The sequence below is a fragment of the Calonectris borealis genome, chromosome 13 (assembly GCF_964195595.1).
Source record: "Calonectris borealis chromosome 13, bCalBor7.hap1.2, whole genome shotgun sequence".
Lineage (NCBI taxonomy): Eukaryota > Metazoa > Chordata > Aves > Procellariiformes > Procellariidae > Calonectris > Calonectris borealis.
Window position 1 is genome coordinate 13,287,987 of NC_134324.1, and position 14,632 is coordinate 13,302,618.

Here is a 14,632-nt window from a genome sequence, read left to right on the forward strand (position 1 = left end):
TTAGAAAGCCAATTTTTGTTCTTTCCAAGAATAGAATGATCTAGGTATGTGACTATGCATGTTATTGTGTTGAACCAGGACACCAGATTTATATCTGGTGAGAAGAGCTATGCAATAGCAGCCATACAAGAGTCAACTAAGTAGACCTGCTGTCTAATCTTTGAGATCCCTGTGAGTTACAATATAAATAAAATACTTGTTCAGAATAGTAAACAGTTTTTTTAAAAATCCAAACCTCTGAGTCATGGTTTACTAGTGACCCTTCATAAACTCTTCTATACAGGAAAAAAAAGACTCATTTCAGATTAGTTCTTATTACATTAATGTATCCATCCTAACAAAGTTTTGTTCACTTATTTGCCCAGGTTCCTACAATGTGTTTGTAGAGCAGCTGAGGACTGAGCTTATAGCCCCCAGAAGAAGCAGGACAACACTCTTTCACCACTGTATAAATGCTTAACTCATACATTGAATTCAGAGTAACTCGCTAGCAATGAAATTATTAGCAGCAGGTTTAAAACAAAAGAAATGCAGAGCTGTTTTACACAGTGTAAATTAAATTAGAGGCTACAATTATAAGTAGTTAGAAGAAGATTAGACAAACTTATGGATACCAGGTCCATCAGTGATCATTAAACACTATAGTTTAGATACTGCCTCTACTTCACGATGACCTTAAGGCACTGCTTTCTCAGGATGGAGGCTACACTTGAAGAAGTATCACCTTATATTTATCCTTATTTCTTATGCTCTTTACTTAAGCATGCGTTAGCTATTGTCAGAGAGAAAATAAAAGTAGAAAGCTGTTTGGTTTATCTACGAAACTTACAGCCTTTGGTTCTTTTTCTTCTCCATCTGTGATAAATCTTTAGCTATGATGAAAGATATGTTGAGAGTAAAACCTTTGGATTTGAGAGACCAAGATTTGATTTCCAGGTTTAAAGGAGATTAAGTTTATTTTCTGTGGCTGGCTTCTATGTAGACATTCAGAAACTAAAGTTGTGCTAAGTAAGATAGCAAGATTCTGATGTGTGTTGCTATTTCCACTCCTCCCTCCTCTCCCCCCCAACCCCCCAAGTCTTTTATTCAAGAAGCTCAGTATCATAAGGCAGCTGAGTGGCATCTGCTCTTAACAGAGCTATGCAGGAGAATAATTTGTTATATTATCTACAAAATCAATGGCTAATAAATGACTTCATGTGTATTCAGGTTACTAAGAGAATCTCAAAGTCATTGTTGTACCTAGCAGCCTCTGCCCAGATCCCTGCAATGATTTTGCTTGGATCTTCTGCCTGTGTCTGTAATCACAGGCTGTAATGCTTCCTGATATTTAAACATCTCGTAGCTTTATGGTGTCTCACATAGGAACACTCATCTTCTCTTTACAAAGACTGGATTAGAAGTATCTACCTTGTTTCATTGCTGAAAAGGAGAGGAACCTATGCCCGGGAACCAGGTAGGAGAGGAGATTACTGGAGCACCAGTATCTGGCATGTGAGCTCCTGAATCTGCGCTTGGAGTTAGATAAAATTTTGCCTAAATTAGCAGAGATGGAAAAACAAGTAAGGTGTAACCCAATAAGGGGATCTGACCCTCACTTCAGTTTCTTTCCAAAACATTTTTTGGGGCAGAATGAGTCTGTATTATAAGAATCTGAGCTGTCCAGGAAAACTTGGCAACAAATATTCTGAAGATTTATAAGAAAACAAGTCTTAAAATAAAAGCCTTTCTGATCTGTACCTGTTCATGGGAGCTGATCATAGGCTTACATTTTCATAGAGCAAAGCAAGTGAAATAACGTTATCTCATGTATTTGCTAGGAATAAAGTTTTTCAGAAGTCTAAATGAGGGATTAGGCTTAAATAGTAGATACTTAGTGATTTAATATATCTTGAAACCAATTCAATGGAATCAAGCTGTTGTGATGCACAAAACTATTTTGGTCTCATGTCCATCAAACAAAAGAGGAAATGACCTGGCCTAAGTAACTTTTTCAAATGTGGAACAGAGAGGAAAGTGCTGTTGCTTTTAAATGCACTCTTAGCAATCCTACTATGTCCCAGACAGAGCTAGGAAAGATGACAATTTCTTCAAGAGGTACTTAACTGATTAATGTGGGTCTTGCTGATTGTTCTTCATGGCTGCGAGGTGGTAGTGGCACTGCAAAGGTTAAGATCCAAACTGAAATTAGACAGTAAGTTCCACTTTGAGGATGGATTTCTTTCTGTGCAGCTTCTGTGTAATCCTTAGTATAGTGGCTTTCTAAATCTTGATATTTATCTTTGATACTAATGTAAGACAAATAAGCTTGAATAATAAAAGCCAAAGTTGTGTCTCCCATTATACTTCTCAGTCCTGAACAGTGGGGAAAATGATTGTAAATTGCTTACATTATCTAGGAAATGAGAATGACCCTCAGAATTTGAGCTACGTCCTAAACATAACATGAAGAGAAATGACAAGATGAAAGTTGAAGAAATTCCTTCTAAACACCTGAAATATAAATAATAATCAGGAGTTAATTTGTTAATAATCTGTCCTGCAATTTAACACAGTCCTGTTTATATTAAAACCCAAACGTGCAGAAAATAAACCTGTTAATAAATTAAGGTCAACATAATTTAATAGTATTGCATCTGCTATATGCTTGGTTTCCTTGCTAAAAGAAAACAAACAAATAAACAAAAACAACAACCAAAAAAACCCCAAAACCCAACAAAGCAGTGGTTTTTTTGCAGGACTAAGTATACTCTCAGCATTGCATTATGGCAGCGTGATACTAATATAACCTGGAATCAGAGAGGAATGACCTTAATCAAATTCCTTCTTTAAATACAACATTTGATTTGACCATAAGTAGTAAGCTAAGGTTAGTGTCATAATAACTGTCCAACCAGAAAGCTGCAAATAAACACTGCATATTTAGGATCCTATCCCCCTTTCACTAAAGTAAACAAATTAGTCTTTTTCCTCTCTGAAGGAATGGTGACATACCAGCATGTTACTCTGGGAACAAATTAGAGATCTTGTCTTTCATGCTGGGGGACAGATTACCTGAATTTGACTGCACAAAATGTTCAGTTTCTAAAAAGAGTTATGCATTACAGTCACATTCCAAACTCCTGATTTGACTGGGTAAGTGTTTCTTCCTATTTACCAGTGCAAGTCTATTCTGCAACTGCAATGATATTTTTCATGGCTGTTTTAATGAAGGAAGAAGAAAACTATGGTAGAGTAGTATTTTTCCCTGTGCGATTTCTTCTGCTTTCTGGTCTGTCTTGGTATTTAATTTAGTCATCCTGTTTTGCTGTCAAAGCTGTTATAAGTCTGCTGGGTAAAGTCTTTCTGTCATTTATGCTCAAAAAATATAAAGGTGACAGGAAAAAACCTCTCTCTCTGGTAATCAGTTTCCCAGATCACATAATAACCTATGTAAAGTATCCCCAACCTTCCCTGCACATTTATTGTACTGGTACTACATGCTTTAGCTTGTCAACTTTATTCCAGTACAGGCTTTTAATATGGTGTAAGAAAGGAAGGTATACCCATCTTATCCAGAAAGACAGGTGAAATTCTCAGATTCCAAAGAAATTTTGATCTACCTACAATGATTAATGACTACACATTTGCAGTTCCTATATGTTCCAGTAACCTTCAGCCATGCCTGAACCTGTTCTTAGGGTTTTCTTGTTTGTATGTGAAATGGTTTGGGTCTTCAAGACAGTTTTAGAGATGTTTTTAACTTTCAGTGTAAAATACCATCATCTTACTTCTCCATTTATAAAACATGTTAAAAATGCTTCTATTTTTCATATGTGCATTTAAATTTAACAGATGAAAAAAATTAAGCACAATATAAAGACTGTGCCATTGCTATTATAACAAAGAGGATGGGTGCTACAGCCACACTCTACATCCTGTTTTACAATTTTGGTTTATCTTCCCTGTAGGCTTTAGTAGAACACTTTGTATTTAGGGATTGTATCTCTAATTATGAGAGAGCTGCAACTCAGCTATTTAGAAGCTTTTTTCTTTTTTTGACAGTCTTTATCCTCTTGTTTCACCTGCAAGAAAGTGGATTTGGAAAGACAGTTATTTCTGTCATGATTTCTTAAACTCATGATTTAGGGTAGCAAGTAACACGCTGAGACAAAGTTAATGAATTATCTACTGCAAACTGTATGCCTGAATTGACTTAAAAAGCATAAAGCAGTTCAATTATAATCACTTACCCATGTTTTTATGACTGAGAGTTGTATCCCATGTACATGCTTTGTAGGTTTTTTCCTCTTTAGGTCATTTTAAATAGTTGACAAAAAAAGCCATTGACTTGACCTACCACATATGTTGGTTTTGAGTATCTGAGTAGCTGTGGAATTTGAGTATTTCTTTCACTTAGTGGTAAAAGGTATGCAGTAACTTATCACAAATAGTCTGAAGAATCCAATGTTATGTCGTCATATCTTCGGCTTCAGAAATAATGCCACTTCTCTGGATTTCTTTTGCCACTTGTTGTAGTTACACTCTGTATTCTTGAGTGTTGCAAACTAAAAGGCAAGTTTATTCCTTAGTACCAGTCAAATATGTGTATATACAATAAAAACAACCACATTTCATTCCCCTCCACTTCTACCCCCCACATGCAGGTGAAAGTTTATTTTTTCAATGTTGAGAGATAAATAGAATCACAGTGAAAACCTCTAAGTGAGTCAAAGGATCTAATAAATGAGCAGTCAGTATAACTGTGAAAAACTGGGGGAGGAAGGGAGAATATACACTGCCTAATTTAGTTTCTTAAATGGTGAGGCAAATCTCCCTAGGATTATGATAGACTCAAAAGAGGGGGTGAAAGAGAGAGATTCCCTCATAAGACAGCTCAGAGCACAGTCTAACTGAAAGATGATAGCAGCAATGATGACAAAAATCTTTGTGGATTTTTGTTTCGGTGATTTGGCCTGTATGATTTCCTCTTTACGTACTCTTCTGGTTTACTAGGAGGCTGACAGCTTGTACGCTTAGAAATGTCTGTCGTTCTGATGAGCTGGAACCCTTAAACGCATTACTATGGAGGTAGCTTTCATTTATCTTGGAGAAGTCATGATCAAGTTGATACTTTTTTTTTCTCCATGTCTATTACAAGTATGATCACTATGTTTTCTCATCCTTGGGAGGACATTTCAAGGAGATAGGTATTTCACAAGAATCTGAGAAAAATGTTAGTAATTTTTCTCATTTGCATGGTGGTGATAATAAAAAATTATCCACTTTGATAATTTGAAAGTGGAAGCTTTCCAGACTAAATGCTTGCATAAGGTTCCATGAATTAGGTAGATTTTTCCCAACCAAATTTAAATCTATTAATTAAAAAGCATCTGGAAGTGAGCTCATGAAAATTCTGTTGACAGAAAGCTGAGGGAGTCTTTTCCATGTTTGACTTTGTAAAGCAGAGATGATGGAGGATCCATTTGTGCCCAGCCTGCACTCCACGTCTCAGAATTAAGCAAATAATAATGGGAAGCCAAACTAAATTAATTATCATATAGTGTCCTTAGTCTGATATGATATTTGCATGTTTACTTCACTACCACTTGATTCACAAATCAAATTTTAGTGTTCTTCCAGAAGCAGTTGCACTCCTTAGTATCAGCCAGAATGATGACTCCAAGCAGCTGGGGGGAAGGTGAGATTCTTGGGGCCAGTGGAATATAGCTGTGCACTGCAGCGTGTTTGGTGCTAATTGCCTCCTCAGGGTTGCTAGTCTTAATGTCATAGAATCATAGAATCATTAAGGTTGGAAAAGACCTCTAAGATCATCGAGTCCAACCGTCAACCCAACACCACCATGCCCACTAAACCATGTCCCTAAGAGCCTCATCTACACGTCTTTTAAATACCTCCAGGGATGGTGACTCCACCACTTCTCTGGGCAGCCTGTTCCAAGGCCTGACCACTCTTTCAGGAAAGAAATTTTTCCTAATGTCCAATCTAAACCTCCCTTGGCACAACTTGAGGCCATTTGCTCTCGTCCTATCACTAGTTACTTGGGAGAAGAGACCAACACCCACCTCACTAAATCCTCCTTTCAGGTAGTTGTAAAGCGCGATGAGGTCTCCCCTCAGCCTCCTCTTCTCCAGCCTAAACAGTCCCAGTTCCCTCAGCTGCTCCTCATAAGACTTGTGCTCCAGGCCCTTCACCAGCTTCGTTGGCCTTCTCTGGACATGCTCCAGCACCTCCATGTCCTTCTTGTAGTGAGGGGCCTAAAACTGAACACAGGATTCGAGGTGCGGCCTCACCAGTGCCGAGTACAGGGGCACGATCACCTCCCTGCTCCTGCTGGCCACACTATTTCTGATACAGGCCAGGATGCCATTAGCCTTCTTGGCCACCTGGGCACACTGCCAGCTCCTGTTCAGCCGGCTGTCAACCAGCACCCCCAGGTCCTTTTCCTCTGGGCAGCTTTCCAGCCACTCTTCCCCAAGCCTGTAGCGTTGCATGGGTTTGTTGCGGCTGAAGTGCAGGACCCGGCACTTGGCCTTGTTAAACCTCCTACAATTGGCCTTGGCCCATTGATCCAGCCTGTCCAGGTCCCTCTGCAGAGCCTTCCTACCCTCCAGCAGATCAACATTCCTGCTCAACTTGGTGTCGTCTGCAAACTTACTGAGAGAGCACTCCATCCCCTCATCCAGATCATTGATAAAGATATTGAACCGGACCAGCCCCAAAACTGAGCCCTGGGGAACACTGCTTATGACTGGCCGCCAACTGGATTTAACCCCATTCACCACAACTGGCTGGACAGCCGAGCCCAGAGAGTTTTTTACCCAGTAAAGAATATACCTGTCTAAGCTGTGAGCCGCCAGCTTCTCTAGGAGAAGACTTTACTGAAGTCCAGGTAGATCACATCCACAGCCTTTCCCTCATCCACTAGGCGGGTCACCTGGTCATAGAAGATCAGGTTGGTCAAGCAGGACCTGCCTTCCATGAACCCATACTGGCTGGGCCTGATGCCCTGGTTGTCCTGCATGTGCCTTGTGAGTGCAAGATGAACAGCTCCATAATCTTCCCCAGTACCGAGGTCAGGCTGCCAGCTCCCTGGATCCTCCTTCTGGCCCTTCTTGTAGATGGACATCGCATTGGCAAGCCTCCAGTTGTCCAGGACCTCCCCTCTTAACCAGGACTGCTGATAAATGATGGAGAGTGGCTTGGCAAGCTCCTCCACGAGCTCCCTCAGTACCCTCAGGTGGATCCCATCTGGTCCCATAGACTTGTGAGTGTCCAGGTGGCATAGCAGGTTGTTAACTGCTTCCTCTTGATTATGGGGATTCTGCTCTCTGTCTTCCAGCTCAGGGGCCTGAATACCCTGAGGATAACTGGTCTGACTATTAAAGACTGAGGCAAAGAAGGCATTAAATACCTCAGCCTTTTCCTCATCCTCGTTGGCAATGTTCCCCCCTGCATTCAATGAAGGATGGAGATTCTCCTTGGCTCTCTCTATAAAAACATTTTTTGTTATCTCTTATGACAGTGGCCAGAGTGAGTTCTAGCTGAGCTTTTGCCTTTCTAGGTTTCTCTCTGCATGACCTAACGAAATCCCCGTACTCTTCTTGAGTTGCCTGCCTGTGGTGGTTTAACCTCAGCCAGCAAAAATAAACGCCACGCAGCCGCTCGATCACCCCCCCCCGGTGGGATGGGGGAGAGAATTGGGAGGGCACAAGTAGGAAAGCTCCCGGGTTGAGATAAAAACAGTTTAATAATTGAAATAAAACTAAGTAGAACAGTAATAATAACAGTGAGAACAACAACAATAACAGAATACACAAAGCAGGTAATGCACAACAGAACCGCTCACCGACCGCCGACCGCGTGTCACGAACGGGGGGCGAGCCCCCCCCACACCTGGTTTTTATACTGAGCATGATGTCACATGGTATAGAATACCCCATTGGCCAGCTGGGTCCACCACCCCGGCTGTGCTCCCCCCTCCCGGTGCAAGCATCACCCAGCAACAGCCAAAGTATCAATGGGCCATCAACGCTCCTTTCACACCGAACCCAAAACACAGCACACCCCCCAGGCTACTGGGAAGAAAGTTAACCCTGTCCCAGCTGGAACCAGGACAATATCCACCCCTTATTCTATACCATCTACATCATGCCCAGGTCTCACATTTTCCCATACATTCCAATTAGTCACCGCTACTTTTCCCTGCCTTTTGATATATATACGCACACAGAGATATCATTCCCTTAGTCCATGGGCCATCCCTCTAAAACGTCCGTTGAGTTCATGTAGTCCATGACTTCGGGTTCCACCTGTCGTAACAGTCTTGCAGGGCAGGAGAGATGGTGTGTGGTGTCGGGCTCTTGCATGCGGAGGCCAGTTCTGGGCGCACGTCTGGTTCTATCATTGTTGCACCTTGCTCAGTTTCATCGGCGTTCATCCTAAATTAATCTGGGTGATTCTTACTGTAATACTGTTAATATGGCATATGGTAACCATAAAAGTGATGACATACAGTACTATGTAATAACTAACATCGTACAATTCAGTTCATTGGCTATTTTCACCCAAAATTAAATCCCCCTGAGGTACACACCGGACTTCCCCATCCTTTCTCATCACCCACCAAGTGCACCCAGGTCCCTGAGCAAAAGCAATCCCACGGATGGGTTTTCCCTTGCCAGAGGCAGGAGCAACCCAGACCGTCTTCCCCAGCATATTTCTCATATGCACGACAGGGACTTTATCCCCCTCTACAGCACGTAAGGGTTTGGATTGGGCAGGGCCAGCTCGAGTGACAGATCCCCTAGTGTTCACTAACCAGGTGGCCTTTGCTAAATGTGTGTCCCAATGCTTGAATGTCCCACCACCCATTGCCCTCAGTGTTGTCTTTAACAGCGCGTTGTATTGTTCAATTTTTCCAGAGGCTGGTGCATGGTAGGGGATGTGATAGACCCACTCAATGCCGTGCTCTTTGGCCCAGGTGTCTATGAGGGCGTTTCGGAAGTGAGTCCCGTTGTCTGACTCAATTCTTTCTGGGGTGCCATGTCGCCACAGGATTTGCTTTTCAAGGCCCAGGATGGTGTTCCGGGCGGTGGCATGGGGCACAGGATATGTTTCCAGCCATCCTGTGGTTACTTCCACCATGGTGAGCACATAGCGCTTGCCCTGTCGGGTTTGTGGGAGCGTGATATAATCAATCTGCCAAGCCTCTCCATATTTATACTTCAACCATCGTCCTCCATACCAAAGAGGCTTTACTCGTTTGGCTTGCTTGATTGCAGCGCATGTTTCACATTCGTGGATAACCTGTGCAATAGTGTCCATGGTTAAGTCCACCCCTCGATCACGAGCCCATCTATATGTTGCATCTCTCCCTTGGTGGCCTGAAGTGTCATGGGCCCACCGAGCTATAAATAATTCACCCTTATGTTGCCAGTCCAGATCTACCTGAGCTACTTCGATCCTGGCAGCCTGATCCACCTGCTGGTTGTTTTGGTGCTCTTCACTGGCCCGACTCTTGGGTACGTGAGCATCTACGTGACGTACTTTTACAGTCAGGTTCTCTACTCGGGCAGCAATATCTTGCCACAATGCGGCAGCCCAGATGGGTTTACCTCTGCGCTGCCAGTTGTTCTGCTTCCACTGCTGCAACCACCCCCACAGGGCATTTGCCACCATCCATGAGTCAGTATAGAGATAAAGCACTGGCCATTTTTCTCGTTCGGCAATGCCCATGGCCAGCTGGATGGCTTTCACCTCTGCAAACTGACTCGATTCACCTTCTCCTTCAGCAGTTTCTGCAACTTGGCGTATGGGACTCCATATCGCAGCCTTCCATCTCCGATGTTTTCCCACAAGGCGACAGGACCCATCCGTGAACAGGGCATATTGCTTCTCGTTTTCTGGTAGTTTGTTATATGGTGGGGCCTCTTCAGCACGCATCACCTCCTCCTCTGGGGATATTCCAAAATCTTTGCCTTCTGGCCAGTTCGTGATCACCTCCAAGATTCCTGGGCGACTGGGGTTTCCTATTCGGGCCCGTTGTGTGATCAGCGCGACCCACTTACTCCACGTAGCATCAGTTGCATGATGTGTAGAGGGGACGCTCCCTTTGAACATCCAGCCCAGCATCGACAGTCGGGGTGCCAGGAGGAGCTGTGCTTCAGTGCCAACCACTTCCGAAGCAGCTTGAACCCCTTCATATGCTGCCAATATCTCCTTCTCAGTTGGAGTGTAGCGGGCCTCGGATCCTCTGTATCCCCGACTCCAGAACCCTAAGGGTCGACCTCGAGTCTCCCCTGGTGCTTTCTGCCAGAGGCTCCAGGTAGGACCATTCTCCCCGGCTGCGGTGTAGAGCACATTCTTCACATCTTGTCCTGCCCGGACTGGCCCAAGGGCTACTGCCTGAACTATCTCCTGTTTAATATGCTCAAATGCTTGTCGTTGCTCAGGGCCCCATCTGAAGTCGTTCTTCTTCCTGGTCACGTGATAGAGAGGGCTTACGATCTGACTGTAATTTGGAATATGCATTCTCCAAAAGCCCACAACGCCTAAGAAAGCTTGCGTTTCCTTTTTGTTAGTTGGTGGAGACATGGCTGTTATTTTATTGATCACATCTGTTGGGATCTGACGACGTCCATCTTGCCATTTTATTCCTAAAAACTGGATCTCCTGTGCAGGTCCCTTGACCTTACTTCGTTTTATTGCAAAGCCGGCCTTCAGAAGGATTTGGACTATTCTCTCCCCTTTCTTGAAAACTTCTTCTGCTGTGTTGCCCCACACGATGATGTCATCAATGTATTGCAGGTGTTCTGGAGCCTCACCCTGTTCCAGTGCGGTGTGGATCAGTCCATGGCAAATGGTAGGGCTGTGTTTCCACCCCTGGGGCAGTCGGTTCCAGGTGTACTGGACGCCCCTCCAAGTGAAAGCAAACTGTGGCCTGCACTCTGCCGCCAAAGGGATGGAGAAGAAGGCATTAGCAAAGTCAATGGTGGCGTACCACTTGGCTGCCTTCGACTCCAGTTTGTATTGAAGTTCCAGCATGTCCGGCACAGCAGCACTCAGTGGTGGCGTCACTTCGTTCAGGCCACGGTAGTCTACTGTTAGCCTCCACTCTCCATTGGACTTTCGCACTGGCCATATGGGACTGTTAAAGGGTGAGCGAGTCTTACTGATCACTCCTTGGCTCTCCAGTCGACGAATCAGCTCATGGATGGGGATCAAGGAGTCTCGGTTGGTGCGGTATTGCCGCCGGTGCACTGTTGTGGTAGCGGTCGGCACCTGTTGTTCTTGGACCTTTAACAACCCCACAACAGAAGGGTCCTCTGAGAGACCGGGCAAGGTGGACAGCTGTTTAATTTCCTCCATCTCCAGGGCAGCTATACCAAAAGCCCACCGGTACCCTTTTGGGTCCTTGAAATACCCTCTCCTGAGGTAGTCTATGCCAAGGATGCACGGAGCTTCTGGGCCAGTCACAATGGGGTGCTTCTGCCACTCATTCCCGGTTAGACTTACTTCTGCCTCCAACACAGTTAACTCTTGGGATCCCCCTGTCACTCCAGAAATACAAATGGGTTCTGCCCCTTTATAGCCTGATGGCATCAGGGTACACTGTGCACCAGTGCTACGAGAGCCTTATACTCCTGTGGGTCTGATGTGCCAGGCCATCAAATCCACACAGTCCAGTAAACCCGGTTGTCCCTTTCCTCCACCTGGCTGGAGGCAGGGCCCCTCTAGTCCTGGTCATCATATTCACTATCTACTTCTTGTAAGTATGAGTCAGAAGTCCCTTTGTTAAGGTCGGAAGTGGAATCAGCCCTTCTACTCTGTCTGGGGAACTCACTGGAGACTGGAGCAGCGGTTTTCCTGGAAGAACCCCCTTTTGTGGTTGTTTTCCCTTGCAACTCATGTACCTGTGCCTGTAGGACTGAGGTAGGTTTTCCATCCCACTTCCTCATGTCCTCTCCATGGTCACGCAGGTAAAACCACAGGGTGCCCCGGGGTGTGTACCCACGATGTCTCCTCTCTTGAGCAGAGGGACGTTTGCTCCTAATGGCTGAGACGCTGGCCCGTGCAGGGGGGGAGCAGGACATATCCTCTTTGAGTTGCTGGACCTCCTGAGACAGTTTCTCCACAGCAGAGACACAGGCTCGTAGGGAGGAAGAGAGACTTTCTTCATATTGCCGGAGCTGGCCAGCCAGTTCATCCACTGTTTGTTCCTCTCCATCTCTCCAGGTCATTACTGCCAATGAGTTTGCATGTGACGCTGGTGCGCTCCGTACAAAGTTCCGCCACATGGGTCGGGTGCATTTGACCTCATCTGGGTCTTTGGATAACTGCTCGTTGTTCAGGTCATCATAAATCACTTCCAGCACGGCTAATTCTCTCAGGTACTGGATACCTCTCTCCATGGTGGTCCACTTGCCTGGGTGGCATATAACATCTTCCTTGAAGGGATACCTTTCCTTCACACCTGACAGGAGTCGCCTCCAGAGGCTGAGGACTTGTGCCCCTTGTCCAATTGCTTTGTCAATGCCCCCTTCCCTAGAAAGGGATCCCAGCTGCTTGGCTTCCCTACCCTCTAATTCCAGGCTACTGGCCCCGTTATCCCAGCATCGGAGCAGCCAGGTGACAACGTGCTCCCCTGGGCGACGGCTGAAGTCTTTTCGCATATCTCGCAGCTCACCCAGAGATAGGGATCGGGTGGTCACCATCTCATTTACGGGTTCTGCCTCCTCCTCCTCCTGTTCTCGTGATGGCCCTGGTTCATCTTCATCCCTTACTAGACGAGCTGATTTTCTTGTGCATTTTCTTTTTTGTATAGGGGCGACTGATACCAGCATGGATTGGTTCTCTATCGCAGGGGGCGGAGTAGCTGCCGTGCCTGCCCTGGGGGGTGAGGGAGCCGCTGTGCTTGCCGTGGGGGGTGGGGTAGCCGCAGGGCCTGTTGCTTTGTCATCAGCTGCAGAGAGGTTTCCTTCCCCTTGGGGGTTCTGAGTGGTGTTAAATAGGGCTCGGTAGGCATGGGCCAGGCCCCAGCACATTGTAGTGATTTGCGTCTCCCTAGAATGGCCAGGGTGACAGCATACTTCTTCCAAATATTCTACTAATTTTTCAGGGTTCTTCACTTGTTCAGGGGTAAAGTTCCAGAACACTGGGGGTGCCCATCGCCCTAAGCATTTGCCCATGCTATCCCACTCGCCCTGCCACTCATAACTATCCAACCTTGGGGCAGATCTCTGGATGACATTCTTAAATTGCTTACTAACCTTGGATAAAACCGCAACAATATTCCCAAGGAGTACCAAGAGATGTATCTTAACTACCCAGGGATGTTCAAGGTACTGGCAAGTTATTTTAACAAAGGAGATGAAGGTAGTGAGGGTGCCATCCTCTATTTCCTCCATAAAAAATCTCTTGGAGGAAAAGGTATAATTGCTAATGGTCTCCATGAGGTGGTACCCGAAATGCAGAAACGGCTTCATTACGAATCCCAAATACCAAATAACCCCCAATGCCAGCGTTTTAGTAACAAACCTCCCAGGCAAAACATCATTAATCACGGCAGAGCACAACAGACTACAAAACCCAATTCCAATTTTTAACAGGTACAGTAAAAACAAGAGCACGGTGCAGAACAAACGAATATGTTACCAGATATAAATTCCTTAATATGTTCTAAATAATCTGTCATTATCTCAACCCTTCGTGCCCCACGTTGGGCGCCAAAAAGGACTGTCGTGGTTTAACCCCAGCCAGCAAAAATAAACGCCACGCAGCCGCTCGATCACCCCCCCCCCGGTGGGATGGGGGAGAGAATTGGGAGGGCACAAGTAGGAAAGCTCCCGGGTTGAGATAAAAACAGTTTAATAATTGAAATAAAACTAAGTAGAACAGTAATAATAACAGTGAGAACAACAACAATAACAGAATACACAAAGCAGGTAATGCACAACAGAACCGCTCACCGACCGCCGACCGCGTGTCACGAACGGGGGGCGAGCCCCCCCCACACCTGGTTTTTATACTGAGCATGATGTCACATGGTATAGAATACCCCATTGGCCAGCTGGGTCCACCACCCCGGCTGTGCTCCCCCCTCCCGGTGCAAGCATCACCCAGCAACAGCCAAAGTATCAATGGGCCATCAACGCTCCTTTCACACCGAACCCAAAACACAGCACACCCCCCAGGCTACTGGGAAGAAAGTTAACCCTGTCCCAGCTGGAACCAGGACACTGCCCCTTCTTCCAAAAGTGGTAAACTCTCCTTTTTTTCCTGAGTCCCAGCAAAAGCTCCCTGTTCAGCCAGGCTGGTCATCTTCCCCACCCGTTCTTCTTAAGGCACAGGGGGACAGCCTGCTCCTGCGCCTTTAAGACTTCCTTCTTGAATATCCAGCCTTCCTGGACCCCTTTGCCCTTCAGGACTGTCTCCCAAGAGACTCTCTCAACCAGTGTCCTGAGCAGGCCAAAGTTTGCCCTCCGGAAGTCCATGGTAGTGGCTTTGCTGGCCCCCCTCCTTACTTCACCAAGAATTGAGAATTCTATCATTTCATGGTTGCTAAGCCCAAGACAGCCTCCAACCACCACATCTCCTACCAGTCCTTCTCTGTAAACAGCAGGTCAAGCGA